The sequence below is a fragment of the Pelecanus crispus genome, chromosome 1 (assembly GCF_030463565.1).
Source record: "Pelecanus crispus isolate bPelCri1 chromosome 1, bPelCri1.pri, whole genome shotgun sequence".
Classification (NCBI taxonomy): domain Eukaryota; kingdom Metazoa; phylum Chordata; class Aves; order Pelecaniformes; family Pelecanidae; genus Pelecanus; species Pelecanus crispus.
Window position 1 is genome coordinate 169,413,439 of NC_134643.1, and position 23,082 is coordinate 169,436,520.

The 23,082-nt window shown below is 38.0% G+C and overlaps 1 protein-coding gene across 1 annotated transcript in view; it reads right to left on the reverse strand.

The window, feature by feature from the left end:
• Nucleotides 1–23,082, reverse strand: part of GPC6 (glypican 6) — a 790,528-nt gene that overhangs the window by 484,684 nt on the left and 282,762 nt on the right. The gene's annotated exons all lie outside the window — the stretch shown is intronic.

Here is a 23,082-nt window from a genome sequence, read left to right on the forward strand (position 1 = left end):
TTTAATTATTATTTTTTGTATTTTCATGATTTTTTTTTCTAGTGGAAAGTTTCCATGCCAGCCTACATCCCAGTCAGCTTTTGTTCCCTCCTGAGTACTACACACCCTCTGACACCCTCACTCCTGGGTAAGCTTCACTATGTTATACAAATGGTGCTGCCACACATTATACATCACCAATCATACCTACCTGTGTTTGAAACATATTCTGAGAATTTCTAAGGGCAGAAGGAGTATAGAGTCTCTGGAAAACATTTTGTTTCTCCATCACACATAGAGGTGGACAGCATTTGTGGAGCAGATCTAGGTAGATATGGAGGAGATCTGTGCCTATAAAGTTCTACCTCTACACAGGCTGTAAGAAACTTCAGGAGATCAAACAATTTCAGACTCAGGAGGCAGCTGAAAGAAGGCTTTCTGGTCACTGACACTGAATTACCTTTAACTTGCTGTGTTTAGTCAGTAGCTCTCCCATGTGTCTATGATACCAACATCAGAACCTCTCAGGAAGGCAAATCTCAGAAAGATAATAAATCTTCTAGTAACTCATCTTCCTTTGAAATTATGCTAAAGGAGCTTAATTTTCTATATTTTTGGTGTGACTGGAGAAAAACTTATCTGCATTTATGTATTAAGAAATAAAGAGAACTGAACATAAATAAAAAAATTTTTACTGAACATTGTTTCAAATATTAGAATATCTGTATGTTACAGTCCATAAGAGCAGTAGTTCATTTCAGAACCTAATTTCAAACACAACATTTTATGATGCAGCTGGGAAAGCTGAGTAAAAGGTTCTATACATAAAAGGAGAGAAAATAAGATCTCCAGAAAATGGAATGCTAATGCCTATTCTTTCAAATAGAAAAAAACTGTTTAGAGATAGGGACAATGCAGATACTGACCAACATACCTTCCTCAAAATTATTTTCAGAATCTTTATATTTGAGTTAAGATGGCACTTAACTGTAAAATACAATACACAGAGGTACATCTAATAAGTAATGGTTTTTCTGAAAGGAATGATGAGAGCTTCCAAATATTATATAATATTTGGGAAAAGAAATGAGATGTCAAGCACAGAAAATTGTGGGATCTTTTTCTTTGAAAATTCTTCCCTCCCCCCTTTTTTTCCCCTTCCCTTCCCTTCCCTTCCCTTCCCTTCCCTTCCCTTCCCTTCCCTTCCCTTCCCTTCCCTTCCCTTCCCTTCCCTTCCCTTCCCTTCCCTTCCCTTCCCTTCCCTTCCCTTCCCTTCCCTTCCCTTCCCTTCCCTTCCCTTCCCTTCCCTTCCCTTCCCTTCCCTTCCCTTCCCTTCCCTTCCCTTCCCTTGTTGTCTCTTTAAGAAAACAGATATTTCACTGCCCTCACAAGGCCAAAAACTCATAGTGCTAAAAAAGCTTTGAAAAATCAAACTCCATATGATGCTTAGGAAAATACGTCAGTTTAACAGACAATGATGTCTGCTGAAGTTTAGAAGTCAGAATTACGACTTCCAAAAATCAGTGTTAAGATGAAACCAGAGCAAATTTAAATAGAAAAAAACCAAATATGTTTAAAAAATTAAACGCCCACAAGGAAGTCCATATATAATCACATAAATAATTTAAAGCAAAAGAATGATAATCCAGTTCAGTCAAACCTCTGGAAATAAAAATGGCCTTGTGCTACTCCAGATCTCCCAATTAAGTTGAGAGCTGTGTGTTCAATGTTATTAAACCAAATAAAGAAAAATGTATTATATATCACCCCCATATTTATTCTGAGTTGTCATGAACAGAATCTGTCTTACTGAGTATAGCGGTGCATTATCTTTAATCCATTTTTAAACATAAAGACTTTTAAGGTCATTGTTAATTAGAGAAAGGTACAAACTCTTCCTAACTTAAGGCTTTGGATGCATCACAGTGGTTAAGCAAATTTACCTGTTTGGATTAATATAAACATTAAAGAATTAGACTAGCTTATCCCACTGGGTTTCCATCATTTAACTAACGCTTATTTCTGGGCAGGAAACAAGATAAACTTCTTTCATCCAAATAATAAGCAGTATTGCCAATAAAAACATAATACTGAATGAAACTAAGAGGGGGAATCTGTTAATCTGTTAATTTCTCACAGAATTACAAAACTGCTGAAGGGAGTAAAATAAATGTCAAAGAAGGAATGTCAACAGTAGCATTATAAGGACAGAATCAAGGAGAAGCAAAATGTCAAGGCAATGTTGTACCTAATATACTCCCTTTTAAATTGCTTCACGTCTAGACATTAGGCAATTCGACAATATCTTTAAATTATTTGCAAGAAACCTGACTGTGGGGCATTTTGCTCTTCATAAGCTACACGCTAGATATCATTCAGCACAATTTACGGAATACCATTCTGATTTAGCTTACTGAATAATAGCTATAATGTTACAGACAAGCAACTATCACCTAGACACTGCCTTTCCGCCCTGTAAAGTGAGAATTCTGTGGAGTCTCTCCTTCATTCGATGAACTCCATTTGGTTTGTGATAACACATTTTATATTTCCTCATTCCTCAGTGCCATGATTGTCTTTGTAAATTGCAAAACCCCATTTAGACTGGTCGGTGCTACCCAGCCATGGAGAAGAGGTTTTACCTTGATTTTGCTCTCAGTATCACAGTGAAAATAGACATATATCTTAGCAAATATTTTCCTCTGCAACTTAATTTTCAATGCTCAGTGGCAAGATTTACTCCATAATATAAATAAAAATTCAAGTATAATAGGAAAGTACTGTTTCAGCTGTGGTTCCAAAACCTTTCTTGCAGATATTCACCCAGCCTAGCACATATCTCTGAATGAATTTCCCATTAGTTCTTGTCATTGCTACTTGTTGAAAACCAAAAAGATCAACTAAAAGATGAGGGCCTATGCAATGGAAGAAATATAGCAAGATTAACCATACACCTCTAGCTGTTGTGCCCAAAATGGAAGATCCAATGACCCTCTCAACCTCACTCCTTAGAGGTCTTGAGCTAATATACATTTAACAGCAAGAACTTAAAATACAAGAAATACAAGAAAATGTCAGCTGGAAGTCTGTGGTGCAAAATTCTGAAGGAGAAGGAAAATTAATATAATATTCTTAGCCCAGATATTTCTCCAGTATGATAGACCTGTATACTCTTCTCCTCTGAATGACTGCACACTTTTGCTTTGACATTTTTACACTTTTAAAAATACAGTTCTACAGTTCCTCTTGGTTTAATGAGGCATACATGGAAACTGGATTTTATCTGACTACACTGAAACTTGCATTTGCAGAGACAAATGTCAGGCAGATTTTCCTCTCCAAGACATTCTATGAATCAAAGAATTTGTATCAGCTTCAATAGAGGATTGATGTGTGAATTTCCTTCCATGGTATTAAGCATAAATTAAAAGCAAATGCTTTGTGTTGACAAAATAAACAAAGAATATTGAAAAAATATAGTGTAGATTTTTTTTTCTGAAACTTCAGAACGAGTCTTTAAAGATTCACTGCTATGGCTACTAAACCATGTAATTGAATATCTTTCCTCAATGGAAAGAATATTTTTCTTCTTTATGGCCTACTTTTTACCACAGTGGTCATACTACTGACCAAGTTGATTGCTACAGTCTGCAACTTGAATTAGCGAGAAGGAAGTGACTAGCGTAGCCATGAAAATGTTTACATTAATGTTATATAACTGCTGGCAAAGAGTAGGAATCTGTAGATGAGAGTAACTTCTAAAATGTCCCTTACTGCTCCACGCTGTTTAAGACGCATTGCTGGTTTCTTCACATACCAGTTAAAGCCAAGACAATAGGTAAAATGATTATGCTTCAGTAACTACATTTTTATAGTTTTTTTCAAGTACATGTTCAGCTTCTCAGTAGTGTTATTTGTCATACAGCATTAAAATGCTACCTTTTTCTTAACTGCATGTACAATAAAATAAAATGGACAGTTCTCATTTAAATAAAAACTACCTTTCAAGGAGACCTGCTAAGAATGAAATGCCTTTAAAATAAAGTGCTCTCTTAAAACACTTTTTATGAACACCTAGAGACCAAGAAACCATAAGGCACAGTTCCCACAGTCAACCTGAATTTGTTTTTATGATGCATTGTTCAGTAAAAGTAGAAATCTGCAAAAACTTCCAAGTCCATTATGTTTATCGCCACTCAGCAATATAGTCTGCTTTCATAAATTATTGTTTTACCAAAAGAATCAAAATTATTCTTTGATGAGGAATCTTTCTGAATCAGATATATCGCCTTTTCATCAATCAAAAATTTTATTTTGATCTGCCTGACTTGTTCAGACACCTTTTTTAGTTGTAAAATAATGAAAAATCAAAAATATATTTTTTCTATTTTATTAGTATTACTTTATGTGAACAACAGTTGACTCATTTCAGTTAGCAAAAGTGCATGAAAAGTACATGGACAGAAGCCTATTTCATATTGAAGGGTGTTTAAGCAAAATAAGAGTTTTAGCTTTATTAGGAACAAGAATGAATGCTAAAACTTTAAGACATTTTTATCTTAAAACCCAGGAAATTTACTAAAATTATTCTAAACTGGCTCAGACAGTCAAGGTCTAGCTTCAGCTGCACTGACTCATCATATGTTTCATATCCAAAGGCAAAACTAAGACTTTGAGTTCTCATGTCATATAGGAATATGGACTATTTTAGTATTTTACAAGTGACATCTTTCCCTCACTTACTTGCAACATTTAAAAGTTTAAAAAAAAAAAAAAAATCATACCCCCCCACTTCCAACAACAAACAAACCCTATTGCCTTACCTCTAGGATTTCAAAGTAATGTCACCAGCAGCACCACTGGGACAACAGTAGGTTTTACATTATGAATGTGCTGTGGAATGTGCACTGAAGCAATGCTAGCCTTGCCAAAATTAATATAGAAGCATATGGCTGCCCAGCCCCCTGGTGTTGCCAGAATACACATAGGAGGAGGCACTGAATTAGTCCCAGACATTGCCAAAAGTCCAGATGAGCCAACATACACTAGCACATTTACACCTGGATTCAGAGACCATAGCAGTAAATGTCAGGGGTTTGGAAACCTTCCTGAAACCTCATCAGACTTATCCAACTTTACAGTTCTGAAATGAAATGAAAACATGAAAGGTTCATAAAGGTACTGAAGAGCTGTGTTAAATCACATTTGTAACCTTCTTTGTTTAATTCTCCACCACACACAAGTTCCCTGAACAGTTACTTTCGAATTTGGAGCAGCAATCCCTTCATTTTTAAAATTCCCTCTCTTACTGAGTAACTATGGTCCCCAACACAACTAATTTCATCCAACAGAACATAATGGAACACTAAAATGAGTTCAGCGTGCGAGGTCAGGAACAGGTGTGTAGATTTAATGCATGTCTGCAAATTACATTCCAGTACAGCATTCAGGGACATCTTGCTACCACCTACTCCTTGTAGATACACAGAGGGAATCATGAGGCTGCCTTCGGTTCCTTTTGGAAATACTGGGTGGCTGTTACCAGCAATTGCCAAAAGAATAGTTTTTCAATACAGTATTGCTGGCTTATCATAATTAAAATGCTTGACACTTCGTATAAGTGCCCTAAAAAAAATCAAGATCATACTGATTGCTAATTTGGAGGCTGGAGGGAATTTCTTCCCCTCTTTAAGCTAAGAATCAGATTTTTTTTTTTTTTTTGGCACCTTTCTTCCAAAAGGAAAGATTTGCTGTGCTCAAATCTTGCACATCTCATCTAAATAATCTTCTTCCTTTGCTGCACTTCTGATTGCACAGTTTTCTTCCTCTGGCACGCTGCCTAGTCTCCTGAAGGTTTGAGTGGTTTTATCTAACTAATGTCTTGCATAAGTATTATATTGTCACATATAGCTTTATAGATGAATATCTGCATTGCATTTAAGATCTTGAGATCCATTCAAGGCTTGGATATTGCCAGGACAAAGACCTAAAGGCCAGATTGCATTGTTATTGTGTTGTCTGGGCTTAAGCTCTCTGATACTTTAGCAGATAAACTCTGCTGTAACTAGTAATAGTTACCACCTCTCTTTTTACTCAAATTTACATGCCTGCTGTTAGCAACACATCTCTACTCCATACTAGAGACAACTCTCTTGCCTCACAGTTGCAGTGACTTTTGGGATTTGTGGCACTTTGCTAAACTGATGGAAACAGACCTATTGTAGGAGTCAGTTAAGCAGCCCTTAAATAATGTTCATATGTTGCCTTGTTAATGAAAAACAAAACAGTTGATTCAAAAGTGGATTTGTAACATAATAGTTACTCTATTTTAAATTTTTTTAAAAAAATTTTGATGTAATATTTCCTCCAGGTATCTTAGTCTTGTTGGTTACTTTCCTTCTTTATAATATTCCTTGAATCAAGAGTGTATCGCTGCAGAAGATGTAACTCAAACATAGCAAAGATTTGCAAATTACTTTAGGCAACTTGATATATTTAATAATTCTCTGAATTAAATTCTGTCTCAGATTGTATGGTGACTTACATTTCAACATATAGGGGATATAGCTCAGCACACAGAGTAAAAAAATAAATGCATTCAAATTCCCTGCTTACATATAGTAAACCAAATACAAATTGGATTTAAAGGGAGTGGGAAGTGACTTAATGGAGTACAACTTCCTCCTCCCATAAAATAACCCAAACAAAATGCTTATGAATCTATATTTATCTCCTGTGTTAAGAGGAGAGGGAGAGATGGTTTCTATGATTAAAAAGGGAAAAAAATATTTCCCAGAATAATTGGATAGTACCAAATATTATGTAATATGTTACATCAGTATTTTTCATAATGATTAAATACTCACACAAAATATGCCAAATCTATATGGCATATGGTATAACCCCAGAATACACTTAAGTTATCAAAAAGACAAATTTACCCTTGATCTTATCTCCTCTGATTTTCTTCAATCCACAGATTTGCATAGTATCATGTAATAATATTAGGAAAGTTTTAATAGCAAGCTTCTCATATCATATATGTTATCGGCCTTCACAACATGTTACAATATAGTGTGTGACTTAAGTGACAGATCCCGTCTTTTGAAGTAAAATGAATTAATATATACACTGAAGCTGCATACAAAGTAGCTACTACTCAACATAATATATAATAGTAATAATCTGACAGTTTAAATCATATCTGTTAATTTGCTGGGGGGGCGAGGGGGGCGGTTATGACACCTCAGAGGACCGATATATATAGCTAGTCTTCTGCCCCTTTAGTGATATGCTAATTCATTAGATATTTTTTTAATGAAATGTGAAGACTGAATTTTTATTTATTTAGAAAGAGGCTTTCAATTTCCATTAAGTGCATTCTCACTTTTAAGGAAGCGCAAATCTTTAAGCCTATACTGTTGACTGATTGAAAAACTAAGAGACTGACTGAGGTCCTCATTGCTCCATAGCTTTCCAAAAGTGGCTGCTCACTCCCCAGTGTACTGTAACTTTTCCATTACAGGATTTCATAAAAGGAATGATTGCATCTGGTGGTTACCCTAACAGGCAGTGAGTTGCAAAACTAATCTAAAAAGGGTGTGTTATTGTCGTAGGTTAGCCCTGGCTGGATGCCAGGTGCCCACCAAAGCCACTCTATTACTCCCCTCCTCAAGTGGACTCGGGAGAGAAAATAGAACGAAAGGCTCATGGGTCAAGGGAAGGACAGGGAGAGATCATTCACTAATTACCGTCACGGGCAAACCAGACTTGACTCGGGGAAATCAGTTTAATTTATTACCAATCGAAATTGAGTAGGATAATGAGAAATAAAGCCAAATCTTAAAAACACCTTCCCTTCACCCCTCCCTTCTTCCTGGGCTCAACTTCACTCCTAATTTTCTCTACCTCCTCCCTGCAAGCCGCACAGGGGGACAGGGAATAGGGGTTGCGGTCAGTTCATCACACGTTTCTGCTGCTACTTACTCCTCAGGGGAGGACTCCTCACACTTCCCCTGCTCCAGCCTGGGGTCCCTCCCACAGGAGACAGTTCTCCATGAACTTCTCCAACGTGGGTCCTTCCCACAGGCTGCAGTTCTTCACAAACTGCTCCAGCGTGGGTCCCTTCCACGGGGTGCAGCCCTTCAGGAGCAGACTGCTCCAGCGTGGGTCCCCCATGGGGTCACAAGTCCTGCCAGCAAACCTGCTCCAGCCTGGGCTCCTCTCTCTCCACGGGTCCACAGGTCCTGCCAGGAGCCTGCTCCAGTGTGGGCTTTCCATGGGGTCTCAGCCTCCTTGGGGCACATCCACCTGCTCCACTGTAGACCTTCATGGGCTGCAGGGGCGCAGCCTGCCTCACCATGGTCTTCACCACGGGCTGCAGGGGAATCTCTGCTCAGGCACCTGGAGCATCTCCTCCCCTTCCTTCTTCACTGACCTGGGTGTCTGCAGAGTCATTCCTCTCACATATTCCCACTCCTCTCTTCTGCTACAATTGCTGCAGTTGCACAGGTTTTTTTTTCCTCCTTCTTAACTATGTTATCGCAGAGGCGCTGCCACTGTTGCTGATGGGCTCGGCCTTGGCCAGCAGCGGGTCCGTCTTGGAGCCGCTGGCATTGGCTCTATCGGACATAGGGGAAGCTTCTAGCAGCTTCTCACAGAAGCCGGGACCCATGTAGCCCCCCCCAAAACTTTGCCACGCAAACCCAATACAGTTATTTATTGGAATTACCATTGAAATGATCCCATGTGCGGTGAGGAGGTGCGGCAGGGGAGCTTGCACCAGCGGATGGGAGCTGCAATGGGTGGACACAGGCTGTTCAGGAAACACCAGCTGGGAAAGCAAGGAGACATGAGCTCTGTGCAAAGGAGTGCACTGAATGCCTAGAGCTTGGCCTTGGGACTGGTGATGAGCCAGTTCAGAGCTTGCAGGTAAGGAACAGAGGACAGACTGACACAGCTGACACCCTGGTATGCTTCTGCTACAGGCCACCTGACTGAGCAAAGGAAACAGGTGAAGCTTTCTTTAGAAAGCTGGAGGAAGTCTCATGATAACAGGCCCCGTTACTTACGGTACATAACAACTCTCATATTTGCTGGAAGGGCAAATAGCTGCAAACAGAATAGAACAGAACAGAACAGAACAGAATAAATTGAATAGTTGAGGCTCCTGAAGTGAGCTGATGACATTTTCCTGGCACAGATGATGGACAACTTGGCTGGGGAAGATGGTCAAAAGCAAGCAAGAAATATTTGGGTAGCCTTGACTGCAGTAACCATGAGATTGTGGAGCTTAAAATGCTCACAGGAGTGACCAAGACAAATAATTACCATACTGAACTTCCAAAGAATTTGTCTTGCTCAGGGATCTGAGCAAGGGCTCAGGACAGCTTGTTCATCTTTGAGGACAACCTCCTCAGAGCACAAGAATAGACCATTCCAATGTGCAGAAAGTCAAGCAAGCAAGGCAGAAGGCCAGCATGGATGGACAGGGAACGCCTGAATAAGTTCAAAAGCAAAAACAAAGTACAGAGAAGGTGGAAGTGGGGACAGGCTCCCCAGGAAGAATACAAGGGCACTGTCCAAGTGTGAAAGGATGCTGTTAGGAAAGGCAGAGCTCAGATGGAATTGAAACAAACTAGGGAGGTGAAGGGCAACAAGCGGAGTTTCTGTATGTGTATTGGCAGCTAAGGGAAGTGGAGGTTCATAGCTCAATGAAGCAGGAAAACTAGTGGCAAAAGATGTGGAAAAGGTCAACGTACTCAATGACTTATTTTTCTCAGTTTCCATTGGCCAGGTTTGCTCTGAGGTGTCCCAGTTTGTGGAGTGAAACAGTACCCACAGGGCAGAAAGTGCCACACCTAGCTTCCAAGACAGCAATGAGGATTGGGGAAACTACAGGCCGGTCAGTGTCATTCAGTATTTGGGAAGGTTATGGATCAAATCCTCCTGGAAGCCATTTCCAAGTACATGAAGGACAAGATTTGGTCTGCAACAGCCAGGTCGGGATCACCAAGGGTGATTTGTGTCTGACCAGCGTTACTGTGTTCCATGATGAGAAGACTGGCTATGGCTGGGAGCTCAGCTATTAATCTAAAATGATTTATTATAACTCCCTGGCATAAATGTAAAATGAGAGTAGAAGCAATTGCCTGAACACTCTGCAGAAGTGTGAGAAATAGGGAGTTGTGACAGAGAAAAAAAATATGCGGGTATATAGAAATAGAGGACCAGATTAGCTGACGTTATATGGGCAGAAGTGCCTCTAATCAGTAAGGTACATTTCCTTGAAGAAATTGCAATTGAACTTCAAAGGTCCTCAATATTTTTATACTTTGGATTCCTTATGTCGCATTATCCATAGCAGCTGGTACATGGATGATGCATAGCCTACTACTGCTACTTGTTACTCCACTGCCTGAAGCTGAAGCAGTTTGTGACACTGACTGGAAAAATGCTGATGATCCTAATTCATTACCAACGCAGTTATAACTGATCAGATGACAGATCGTTTTCTAAGAAGTTACAAATATGCAGAATTCTTTTAATCTGGAGTACACACACCCCTTTGTGAGCAGAATGTCATGGTTACGTATTCAAGAACTCAGAAGTCTGTCAGAAAAATTGCCTATGCATATGCAACTTTATAGCGTCTTTGACACGTCATAATATTTTAGTTACATGACTCATTATATTTCTTCCCCAAAGCTTCTAGTTGTGTTTATTGTTATTCAATATTGTTATTGTATTTTTTGTTGTTTTCGTTATTCGGTGTTTGACCCCATACCTTATTTAGCGCACATTATTCAAACTTTGTATTGAAAGTAAAATTATTTTCTTCATCACCATTTCCAAGGTGTTTTTGCTATAGTGAATGAACGCTTCATAAATACAAGTTCCTAAGATTCAGTTTATTGAAGACGTTTTTCAGTTTGAAAATTAATCACAGTTGTACTAAGATGCCCACTAGTTTTGGGTATGCAGTTTTGATCACTTGAGACCTGACTTCTTCATACACTAATTTATAACATTGTCCTCAGTCAGAGCCATCTTAACTGATTTTATTTACAGCTGGAAACACAACATTTCTGCAAATCTGACCCCACATTTTTCATGGTGTATCCAGAAAGTAAGGAACATAGTTACAAGAGTATTTCACGCACTAGATGAAAGGTATATTTTTGAAATCCAGGTGTAGGTTCCAGGAATTTCCTTTTCCTTCCCTCCAGACTCTGCCGTGCTTTACAGCTTTGTCCCTGCCTTTCCCTTAGGAGATAACTAGTCTATCACCTCTCACTTTCTCCTCTGGTGGCTTTCTGCTCTGTAGGCTACCTCTTCCTACCAAAGATGGTCTGACTGATAGATATCTGAGCAATTGTTCTCAACAGGGGCATTCAACTTTAAAATCTGCTGCTTCAATTTAAGAATGGAAAAAGGGCATAGATTCCTGAAAGCTTGTCTCATTTTTTCACTTATAAAGATACTACTTTTAACATGGCTGCATTAATGATGGTATCATCCTTTTTCACAGCCATCAGTTCCATTTCTGGTCTTACACATCTTCAAAACAGAAACAAATGCATTGGGCATCCTACAGACAGCATTTTCTTTCAATGCAGCCTGAGAGAACAAGGCATTGACTTAAGGCTTCTGTTAAAAATGTATGTGATCATAAAAGCAAAGACTGTATTATTATTCATGTGTGCAGACCTTAATTTTAGCATTCACTAATGCTAGGTATTCTAAGTTCTAATTCTAAGTAAAAATTCAGTAATGTCCCCCTACTATAGTTTGCATATTTACATGTAAAACACATATATATCACAAAGTATATATACACCTATACTCTCATTTATATGTTTATACTGGCTAGCTATGAACATAAGCAAATCTCACTGAATCATCTGGAAGTGTATTTAGAAAGATACTTTAGTATTGTCATTCCCATTGGTTAGTACGAAGCGCATTGTCTTTTGAATGGATATTAGTACATAAATAGCAAATGAATGAAGCTAGAAAGTCAAAATACACTGACTGGTAGAAACAGGGAACTGCTGTGTCAAAGAAAATAACCAAACTTCCTACTTGTACCATGTACTTGTATTCCTGCTAAATAAGAACTAACTAGAGCAGCTGACAGCCAACCTCCTGCTAACTCACCTAAATGTATACGTTATTTGCTCCCTTCACCCCCACCCCCACCTTCTCCCACATACTTGTGATTCTGCTGTATATGTAGCTGTTTGGATTTCTTAGACTTCTGAAGGTACACAGGCCTGGTAGATTCAAACTTCTATATTTCTCATTTAGTCATATACAGATTCTTGTTTCTTCTCCATAACTGCGCATCTACTTTTCCCACCTGTGCACCGGCCACTGCTGGTGGGAAGGATGAGCTGCTGCCCAAGCCCAGAGCCTTCTACTCCCAGGTGCCATGGGAAATCTGAGCCCTGATGAACCCTGTGACTCCAAGTGTGTTAGATGCTGATATTTATCAAGTGGGACAGCATCTAGGGGTAAAAGGGCTGTAAACACCACTGTATTACTGTGTATACATATGATAGTGATGGGTGATGAGGCTGGGAAAGTTTAAGCTGCCCTGTGAAAGGTGAACAAGCCAGAGGAGGAGGCTAAACAAGAGTACATAAATCCCAGTTATGCTAAGCAAGGGTTTGGGATTTGCATAGATGTCTGCAAGCAGCTTGTGTCCCTTAGGCATTCTGGTGGTGAGCCTCTGGTTTGAGGAGTCAGAAGTTGACTGAAATTAGTGTGATAGGAATAAAAGCTTGTTGCCATACTTACAGGTCAGTATGAAAACATGACAAACAATAAGAAAAAAAAAAAAAGGATAATCTTCAGGCATAGGAAGACTGTCACCTGTCAAGCTAAGAATACATCTAGATGTATAGCAACTGTTGCATATTTTAAGTTGTCCTATATTTTGAGACAATGATACTAGATGACCAGTCAACCTTTTGAATTTGCCTCATCCAGAGACCAAGCAAAGTCAGTGATTTACTGAAACTGAACATATTTTAAGAACCAACCCAAAACACAGCATGTGATTTCCTGAAGTGAATGCTGACTATTACATCATAAATTAAATCCTAGATATTCTCAGTACTAAAATCACAGACATCAAAGGCTTTCTTCACAGTAGACACCGTGTGCTTGACAGGCTAAAAACTCATTAAAAATCTCCAGCATACCTGTGTTCCTTAAATGTGGACTTGAAAGAGAGGACAGTGTCAGTTTGCTGAATTTGGATCATAGGGTAACTCTGCAGTCAGAGCTACAGCTGTTAAAGACTAAATCCAGCTGATAATGAGGACATTTCAAATAAGCGTCTGATGCATACATGCCTAGATGGAGAACTAGTGACACGTGATAAAAGGTGGTCAGAGAGCCACAGCATACTGGACCACTATTGTGAAAGCATTTGTAAGGGGGAAAAAAAGCCACTTTTAAGTCTATAAGAAATTCTATAGAAAGTTAGTAAAGAGATTTTTTGAACAGGTGTAATGTAATGAGACAGACTGGAATCAGACAGGATTTAAGCTGCTGCATTTGGTATTAACTGAGTCTCAATATGGCAATATTTTGAAGGTGGGAAAATGAAACTTAAGATACAGCAAGCACCAGATTCTCAAAAGCAGATTGGAAGCCATAGCATTCAGAGCGACTTTTTCGCACCTAATACATGGAAATGGTGTTTTGAGAGGATATTGAAAGTTATTGCCCGGGAGGGAATGAAGTTACTGCATGTGAAATGAACAAAAAGCTGTTTGAAGCAGAACAACTATTTGCAACAATTATTTCATGTCTGGAACCAGGCCACAGGTAGGCAAGACAATCAGCTAGAATGAAACAGGGTAGTAGCTGGAATAGAATAATTCTCTGTATTCATCATTTACAATCAGAAAACCTGGCTCATTTGCATAGGAGACAGATTTTGTCGTAGCTTAGCATCACAGACAGAAAAATAGAAGGCTGAGAGTTCACCCATCCACTTTCTTCCAGAGGCATGTGTTCCAGTACAGGTTTTGGAGTTCAGGTTGGTATGTGATGACAAGAGCCTCTGCGATAGATGAGCTAAAGCTGACCTTAATATTGCCTCAGCTTCATGTCAGCTTTAGCTGAAGCTGATGGATTCAGCCACTGAGTGAAATGTGATATATAGAAATTCAGACTAAATGGACTAACAGCGTCTTCTGCCTTAAATGATGGGACAGATTAGTTAGCCCTAGTTTAGGCATCTTCAGATTGGGCATTTAAGTCTCAACTAGTCATTCTAGGCTCCCTTTACAATCCACGAAGGGAAATTAATCTCATGCTAAGAAAGGCATCTAAGAAGAGTAAGATGAATTACTCTCTGGAATGCTTATCTCTGCTGACTTTAAAAGAAGCCTAGGGAACTAGCTGAGATTTACACATCTGTGCTGTGGATGTGTCAAGGCTGAGTAGATTAACCTCTCTTTTCAAGTTTGGGTGGTGGGTTTTTTGTTTCCCTGAGTTTGTGTTTAAAAACATAAGGAAGTGTTTCTATGTTTGCTACTGAATCCTATATATAGAGAAATTAAAAGTAAGTGAAAAGCCCATTCATGTTTCCTGTTCTTTCTAAATACACTGTTTTGCTGTATCTTTCCTTCCATCATTATGACATATAAAAACTCTAAATATATAATTCCTGTAGCTGAGAGAGTACTATTGTCACACATAAATGTGCCAAATGAATAAACCACAACAATTAAAAGTTAAGAGCTCAATCTAAGAAATGCAAAGAAGAAGAGGGTTTGAGAGAGAAACCTTCTTTGACAGCTGTCTCTTGATGAGCCTGGAACTCTTCATGAGAATGCAGAATAATTTCTGCTTTACATGGTGTCAGCAATACCCGAATCAGAAGCTTCCTATTGAGGGAAATCTCCAGATACCTCCATAAAGTTTGAAATTGTTAATTTTTCTTCTTCCATTTTTCTTGGGTTTAATTATTTGTCAATTTTTTTTAGTAGATACTTGATAGTGTCATATCAACTCATACAGAGATGGATTTAACTGGGATGTCTTTCATCCAGAAGAACAGCACACAGCCTGCAAATGCATACATATTACATATTAACAAGTAATATGCCTCTGCCTGCCTACACTAGAAATTAAATAATTCCAAGGAAGAAAGATTTGCGATAGCATCTTGCTTGGTCCATTTATTTGCAAATCTAATAATAAAACAGACTCATAAAGGAAAAGACTGCCCCAGCAATAGCTTGATTACACAAAACCCCTCTGCTCACTGCTGTCACTAGTCTGTCAGTCAACAGGCTCCATTGCTCAATGGATGAGTTTGATATGGATTTCAGTGCGGCGTGTCATGTTCTGTATTCTTGCACATTTCTGGTATGTGTCACGTTGTTGGAAGGACTAGCTATAAGTATGTTTTGCTTTTTGATACAGATGTGGCACATTTTAAAGCTCTCTTGCTGTTTCTGTGACCATCAAAATCAAAAAAGGTCTCTTTTTTACAAAAGGTGATCATCATTGGACATTGATACACTTAGCACTGATAAAATTATGTAAAGATTATGCCACAGTAAGAATAGTAATAAGTATAGCTTAACATAAAGTAAGAGAGCAGATACAAAAGGTGATACTTTGGAAGAAGTGCCCCTTCAGCCACCATCCTGTCTCATCTTCTGAGGTCTCCCCAGAACCTAATTCTGTAAGTAACATAGATTCTGTTTGTCTGGACTGCTTTTCTATTATTTGTTAGATTATAATAATTATTTTAAATCTCAGACAGTCCTTGATATAATGTTATGTGCAAACAGAATCTAGTCTGGAGACGAAAAATCTGCATCTCGTCCTACCTGAACTGATTTTTTTCTGCATCTGCATCCCTAATCAGGCAAGGTTGCATCTCCCTTATTTACTGATCCCTAAAAAGAGGCAAACTAACCTCTTACTGTGAGTTTCTTTAAAAAAAAAAAAAAAAAAAAAAAAATTGAAGTTCCAGCCTGTAACTAGATCAACGTGCATAACTCCTTATTCATGCACCCAGATCATTTGTCATTAATGGACTGTGTGGAGATTATGATGGAAAAACAATTTATAAATGGAACAAAATCACTCAAGTGTAGAAGAAATACTGATATTTTTATACAACTTGAAATCACTTGTTTATTTGTTTATTCAAAGAATTATCAGTACATGCAAAAAATCAGATTATTACTGAATATGTTCTGAAATGTTACATAAGCCACATTTTTGACTCATTTTTATTAAAAAATGAGAAAAACAACATACAAATTACCAACAACACACATCATAAGCTTCTCCGTTGTAGAATTCTTTTTATCTTCTGTATTAATGAGATAACTTGAGTAATATTAACATTTCAGTTTAAATGTCTTAAAGACTCAGAATTTTTTTCAGCATTGCCACATTCCATATACTAAGTTGACTTTTTTACTGTACAAATGAAATACTGCGTTTGTGTGATTACTACATGGCACTTGCAGGAGCTAAAAGTCAGCAGTTTAAAGTTTGTGGTTTTATTTCACATGGACTTAATATATTAGTATGTGTGGGTGACTGTCAGACTTTATGGCATTTTATTACATCCAAGCAAGAAGAGAGAAAGAGAGATTCTGAAATGTAAATTTGACATCTTGTTGGAAATTACCACTAGTGCTTTGATTTTTCAAGGTATGTGTCTTGTTGCAAATGTAAAACCTTCAGGAAAATTTGAAAACACAAAAGAGAATGCTGTATGCTTTTGACATTTGAGTTCTCTGCGGTCTAGTCTAAAGATACCACCCTACGTCTTGTTGTTGTCTGTTTGAATCTTTCATAAAACACTAACTTGCAGTGTCAAGGCCACTGGCTAACATCCATTTTGACACTGATGAAATTACCTAGAGTGATGCAGTCTCCCAAAGCACACCCTGTCACAAGTAATGAAATATGAAGGGACCAAAAAAAAATTTCTGTCTCTGCGTAACAGAGCAGAGGAAGAAAAGGGTAAAAAGAAGACAGAAAATAAAAAAAAAGGCAGAAAATACTTTTAAAGGTATGAGTGAAGACAAATTTGCCTCCAAAGTAATCTTCAAATCCTAGAGAAGCAAGACAGATTTGCCAACAGTCATGGTCTAGAACAGTATGCAAACAGTGTTTTGGCATTATGGTCATGGTATAGTGTTCTAGAAAGGCAGAGCAATAGATGATAAACGATTCTTGCTGAGTTAAAGAAGGAAAAGAATAACGTTCAAGACCACTTCTCCTTGCCATGCCTGAGCAAGTCCATCTGGCTTTCTGAGGCCTCCTCTACCAAAGCAGTCTTCCCTTATAATGGAGCTGAGTATGCCAACAGTCATTACACTTGCAAAAATGACAGATAACTGATTGTTCTAATTCCTTACACAGGGGCTCATAATTGCATATGAGTCAGATGGAAATTGCACTGAAGTCAAGAGGCTCCCAGTAACTCCAGAGGACTTTGGACCAAGCCGTATGAACTAGCATCCTCAGGAGTCCTGAAACCACAGTCTCAGGAGTGCCTCAGTTATTAAGGAACTTAGGGGACTTTCCCAGCTAGAAAAGTTGCATGCGTATAAAACAAGATACAGATATAAACGGTTACAATGATACTGACGTAATTTCAATGCTATGGACAGCTCTATTTGAGTATAGGAATCTCTTTATTTTTAATGCAGTTCATGAGGCAAGAATGTAATGTTAAACCCGCCCTTGTACTGGAATATATAAGGAGGAAGGGAAGGTGTGATACGTGTCCAATTAGCTAAGATTTCCTGGGACAAGAATGACTAAATTGGTGCTGTTGACCTTCAGTTCAATTGCTAAAAATTTTACCCAGCCATCACAGATTTATATAAGAAAGCAGTGAACAAACTCAAAAATGCAAGGTACTTTTTAATGCAGTCCTGCCTTTTCCCTAGCCATTTATCTATCTCATTTAAAGATTATTATAATTATCATTTCAAAGGCTTATATCAGGCCTTTATCACTGCTTTAATCGTTTACAGAGATCCAGTGCCTGAAGTATCCTGGTTGCTAGTTACTGAGTGCGCATCTCACCGTAACCTCCTAAATGCACACCTTCTCATTCATTTTTGAACATTGCCTTGGGTCTCTTCATTTCCAACAGCTTTACCATTGTAGATCTGTCATATTGAAATATTAGTTTTGGTCAAATTGGTCATTATTTTAGGGTTCAAATGTGTGGTGGGTTTTTTAAATTATTTTTTAAAATAATTAAAACTTTTCATGCTTTTGGTACTAATATACTCATTAGTTCCCTTAAATCCTTTAAAACAATTGTGGCCAATGGGAAACATGACAGCAAATGCAGAGCAGAGCAAGTCTTCAGCTGCTGATACTCACAGTGTAATTCAGACACAAGTACAGTGTGAGACTACTGAAAGATCATTTTCACTCTTTTTACTTATAATCCTTACAGCAAACAGATTTTATGCTATCACTTAAAAAAGCAGAACTAATCAATAATATTCAGAGGGACTAATGTAGCAGGCTTAAAAGCAAACTTTTGTGCATAGTTCTAGTTGGAAATATTATTTCCAGCATAAAAAATATGAATCCAGATGGAAAAATGCAGTTAAATTAAATAGTAATCACAAGCCATGTATTTATGCCAAACAGTTACAGATTTTGGACACTCCCAATGCATCACTGTGAATTTTAAAAAAATTAGCCATCTGATTAACACCCTCGCACCCTAATACTTGTTCCTCTGTACAACTTACACAACATCTAGGTAGAAGTCTATTGGACTATATAAATGTAGGCATTGCATTACTGGTGCTTCAAAGAGCTGTGCTTATTCCAGTGGTTAATCAAAATACCTAGTGATTCACAGGACTATCCAGAAAGTATGATTTTGCCCAGAGCTGCCAGCATCATTATCAGAGATATATCAGCACACCAGAATATATTTTTTCTACTTATTTATAAACTTCTGGTATTTCACACAAAGGGTATTTCATAGAATCACAGAATCATAGAATCATTTAGGTTGGAAAAGACCTTTAAGATCATCCAGTCCAACCGTTAACCTAACATTACCAAGTATTTAATTTTTTAATGTAAGTGATGTTGATTTCTACCAAAGAATAAAATGTAAGCAAGTTTAGAACATGAAAGAATAATTTCACACTGCATTTCTATGTATTAATTTCTATAGAAACTTTAGTAAATTAATGGTGACAAAGCTGTTATGTTTCAAAGAGGACTGACAATTTTAGACTCCTTCATTTTAAGGTGCTCCAAGTTAGGCATGTGTCATGAGATCTTCCTCCCGCATTAGTAGGATGTTTGAAATTTTCTTAAATTGAATGCCCAGCTGAATGCCTGTAAGCCTCTTGGAGTATTATGCATGTATAGCACCAGCAGCCACCCAGACAAATCAAAGAAAAAGTGGCTCTTCTCAAACACAAGAGCATTTGATTTGAGGATAACACTACCTTAATAACTGAAAGATGACTTCCACTCAGTACTCCTCTGACAAAACACCACATGTGCTTTAGAACGCACCTGAATTATATGTGAATCCTATGTATCTTTGTTACACTACCTACGCCTGCCACAAAAAAAGACCTTCCAACCTTGCTTAACTGAGCATTTGTAGTGTTACGTATCATTCTACTCTGAAACCTATTTTTAAAAAAAGTAATTAACCTCTTGCAATTTATACAGAAAAGAAGATTGTACATCGGAAGAAAATCTCTGGGCACTCTGCTTTTTCCTAGCCTAGAAAGGCATCTTCTAACTTCACCTAACACTATAGAGGGAGAATTCCCCAAAATTAACAAACATCAGTGACATGAGACCAACAAATGTAAAACTTTTCAATTTATCTCCTAAGTTATCATGGTTAATTAGTTGCACAACTGAGTCATCCAAAGCTGCATGCCCTATAGCCGTTCATCCCAGGCTGTAAAACATTTCAGTCTCTGCACAGAATGTCCTTGTAGAAGCCATATAGTTGAAACCAAAGGAATGCTGCATCTCAAAACAAAGAGCCAACTGGCAGAAGACAGAAACATTCAGTTGTCAGAGGAAACCATTTTTCACAGAACAGTCTCTCCATCACTGTTCTCTCTGTCCCGAACCTCAACTGAGACCTATAAAATACCTTCAGTGGATAAGCCAGGAAACTAAACCCCGTTATTATACTAGACAGTAAAAGTTATGGACTGAATAAAGATATTGCACATTCCATTTTTCCCTGTGACACCCTGCCAACTACCCTTGAACATCTCATAGGCATTTACCACCCACTTCTGTCAGCTCCATGCAGAATAATGATCTTCCCACCTTTGCTTTATTAACATCCCCTTCTTTCACCAACTGCCAACCGCCTTTTTCTCTCAAATTGCTTTACTGATTAGCAGAATGCAACTAAACACAACTGTTTCTAACTGGTAGCTAATTTTTCACTTTTCTCTTTCTGGTCCACATCTAAACAGTGTGCTTTAGTGCCCTGTTTCTCTTCAGCTCGGTCAGTCAATATAACAAAAGACACTAATTTTAATGTTTTTTTTCTGATTTGTGAATTGTGATGATATATGGACACAAAGTCCCACAGAATCTTCCTGATTTAATAAGGTATAAGTGCAGTTAGCTCTGTTCAGAGGGAAGAATAAATGGGAGTTGAAGATACGAGATGAAGTACTGGGCAGGAAGTACAGAACTAATTTTCAGTATCTTGGTGTATAAAAATCATCTCCTTTGCAAAACATATAGCCATTATGCCTAACTATATTTATATTGATTATCCTGGACTCAAGTGCAAATACAGAAATATATTTGAAACAAAATGCTTCCATTTTATTTTTTTTGATTCAGGGCCTCAATTTGAAAAAACATACTGAAATCACTGGGAGTTGTGGATACTTGGCAACTCTGAAAATCAAGTCCTTCTTTATTTATTACAGTTGGTAGTCATCTTTAGAACCATTTAACTATGTTTTGAAAGTGACATATCAAATGAGAACTAATAAAATGCCTGAATCCCCATTATCAAAAAAAATGAAAAAAGATGTAGGACCAACTGTCTCCAGACAAAGTCAGATACAAAGTAATAACTTTCTCTCTGCAGCACCTGCATTCAATTTCTAAGGTACATCTGTCATTTTATTTTAACAAACTCTAACAAGATCAGTTCACAGCCATCTGTGTCTCTACCTTGCAAACAATTCAGGTTGCGTCGCTTTATAAAATACCATTCAAAGCAAAGCAAAACAAAGCACAGCAAAACAAGTGCAAAAGATTAGAGATGGCATTTTGAAGTTCATTACAGCTTACAATAGATATCTCCATGTACTTATAATTGTAAGACCCATGCGTTCAAGTGTAGGTGAGTTATGAAGTGACGCAGAGCTTGCAGAAGACCACCAGTCTGTCTTCAGTAGCAGCTCTGTTGTGTTACAACAGAGTTACAACTACTGGAAAGGGTTACAAGTTTCTGACATCTCATGGTGCTCACATACTCTTTTCTTTAGTCAAGCGCTACTATGAAAGAGATCAAGAAGGTTAAATATAATCACAGCTTATACTTCCTGAGAATCCATGTAATGGAAAGCTAGTGGACAGAGGAATCAGTCTTTCCATAGCGATGCAGCAGAATTCTCCAAACAATCAGACTACAGCCATAGGTACCTGGGCTATAGGTTGTTGCTAAGCAGCGCAGGTAAAGAAAAAGCAGAAAATGTACATACTGCAAAGCTGCCTAGGCACGGTTTTCTAATTTCCTACTTAAGAATAAAGGGTCTCAAAGAATGTGTATCAAAGCATAATTATTTAACTAAATATAAATGAATAAGGATAAGCCTCTGAGTCTCACTGGATATAGTCTCCCAGCCTTGTATAAATAAAAGTCTACTTTGATCCAAGTCCTTCACACATGGTATCAAATCGCATCGCCCAGAACAGCAGCAGTTTGGAAATACAATAATGTGTGGCATTAGAAGCAGAATTTCTGATGCAGAAATTAGGACCAAGGGAGAGACAGCACATTAATTCAGTACTAAACGACGCCAATTTAGGGGAATGAAAACAAAACAAAATGAAAAACCCAGAAAACTATCAGATCAGAGCCAAACACTGTGGATTTATTTTAGTCCCTCTGTAGTCAAATAAAGTATTTTGTTTTACTCATTTGTAGAACCAAAACTTTGTTATTAGTAAAGAATATGATTCGTGGTCTAATTATAAAAATTCTACTTCTGTCTAAAACCAAAAGTACAGTTTGAAAACCAGGCAATTTTCTGTTTCAGTTTATCATTGATTATGAATGTCGGTCAGTCAGAGCCTAAAGTCACCTAGAGATAAGCAGCTATGTATAACTGCATCCTATCTATATGATGGAGGAAGCTGCAGTTGGGAACCAGGCTTTTGCACCAAGCTAAATGCTGACTGCCAGAAACCTAAGGACAGACCATAAAGGTAAAAAGTCCAAATCATTACTACAGAGTCAGCCTGTAAGAACATGGCAGTCTCAAAGAAACAAAACCTACGGGGACAAGGGATTATGGAAAAAAACTTAGCCAGTTGATCAAAGCCAAGAAGTATGGAAAAGACAAGAAACTGTTGATAACCTAAGGCACTTCTTGCCAGGTTAATTGCAGTGGAATAGGCAAAAATTTGAAATTATGAGTAATGGACCGGTTATAAAAACATTCCAGTAGCTCTACACTAGAAACAGTAGACTCTTCCAAGCAGCACTGAGGACTAGAGATAGGACAAGACTTGTCTGGCTTACTGGGGGTAACAGGTTATGCTCAAGAACTTCCCAAAGCAAAAGAGGAAAAGAGTGTCTGAGGTTAGAATTGATGCTGCCAGAGATGTGGTGCCTTGGCAGTTCTTCATGGCAGCAAGTATTTGTGAAGTAAAAGATGTAGACCTCTAAACCATAACAGACCAATGTCCTTATACTCTAATCTACTTTCATGCATATAATCATCTGATGTTTTTTTTTTCTCCTTTCACAAAGGCTCTATCTATACTTCTACTTTTAAAGCCAAAAATACCTCTTTGCCAGTTATTTTGCCCTCTCTAACTAGCAAAAAGGAGCTA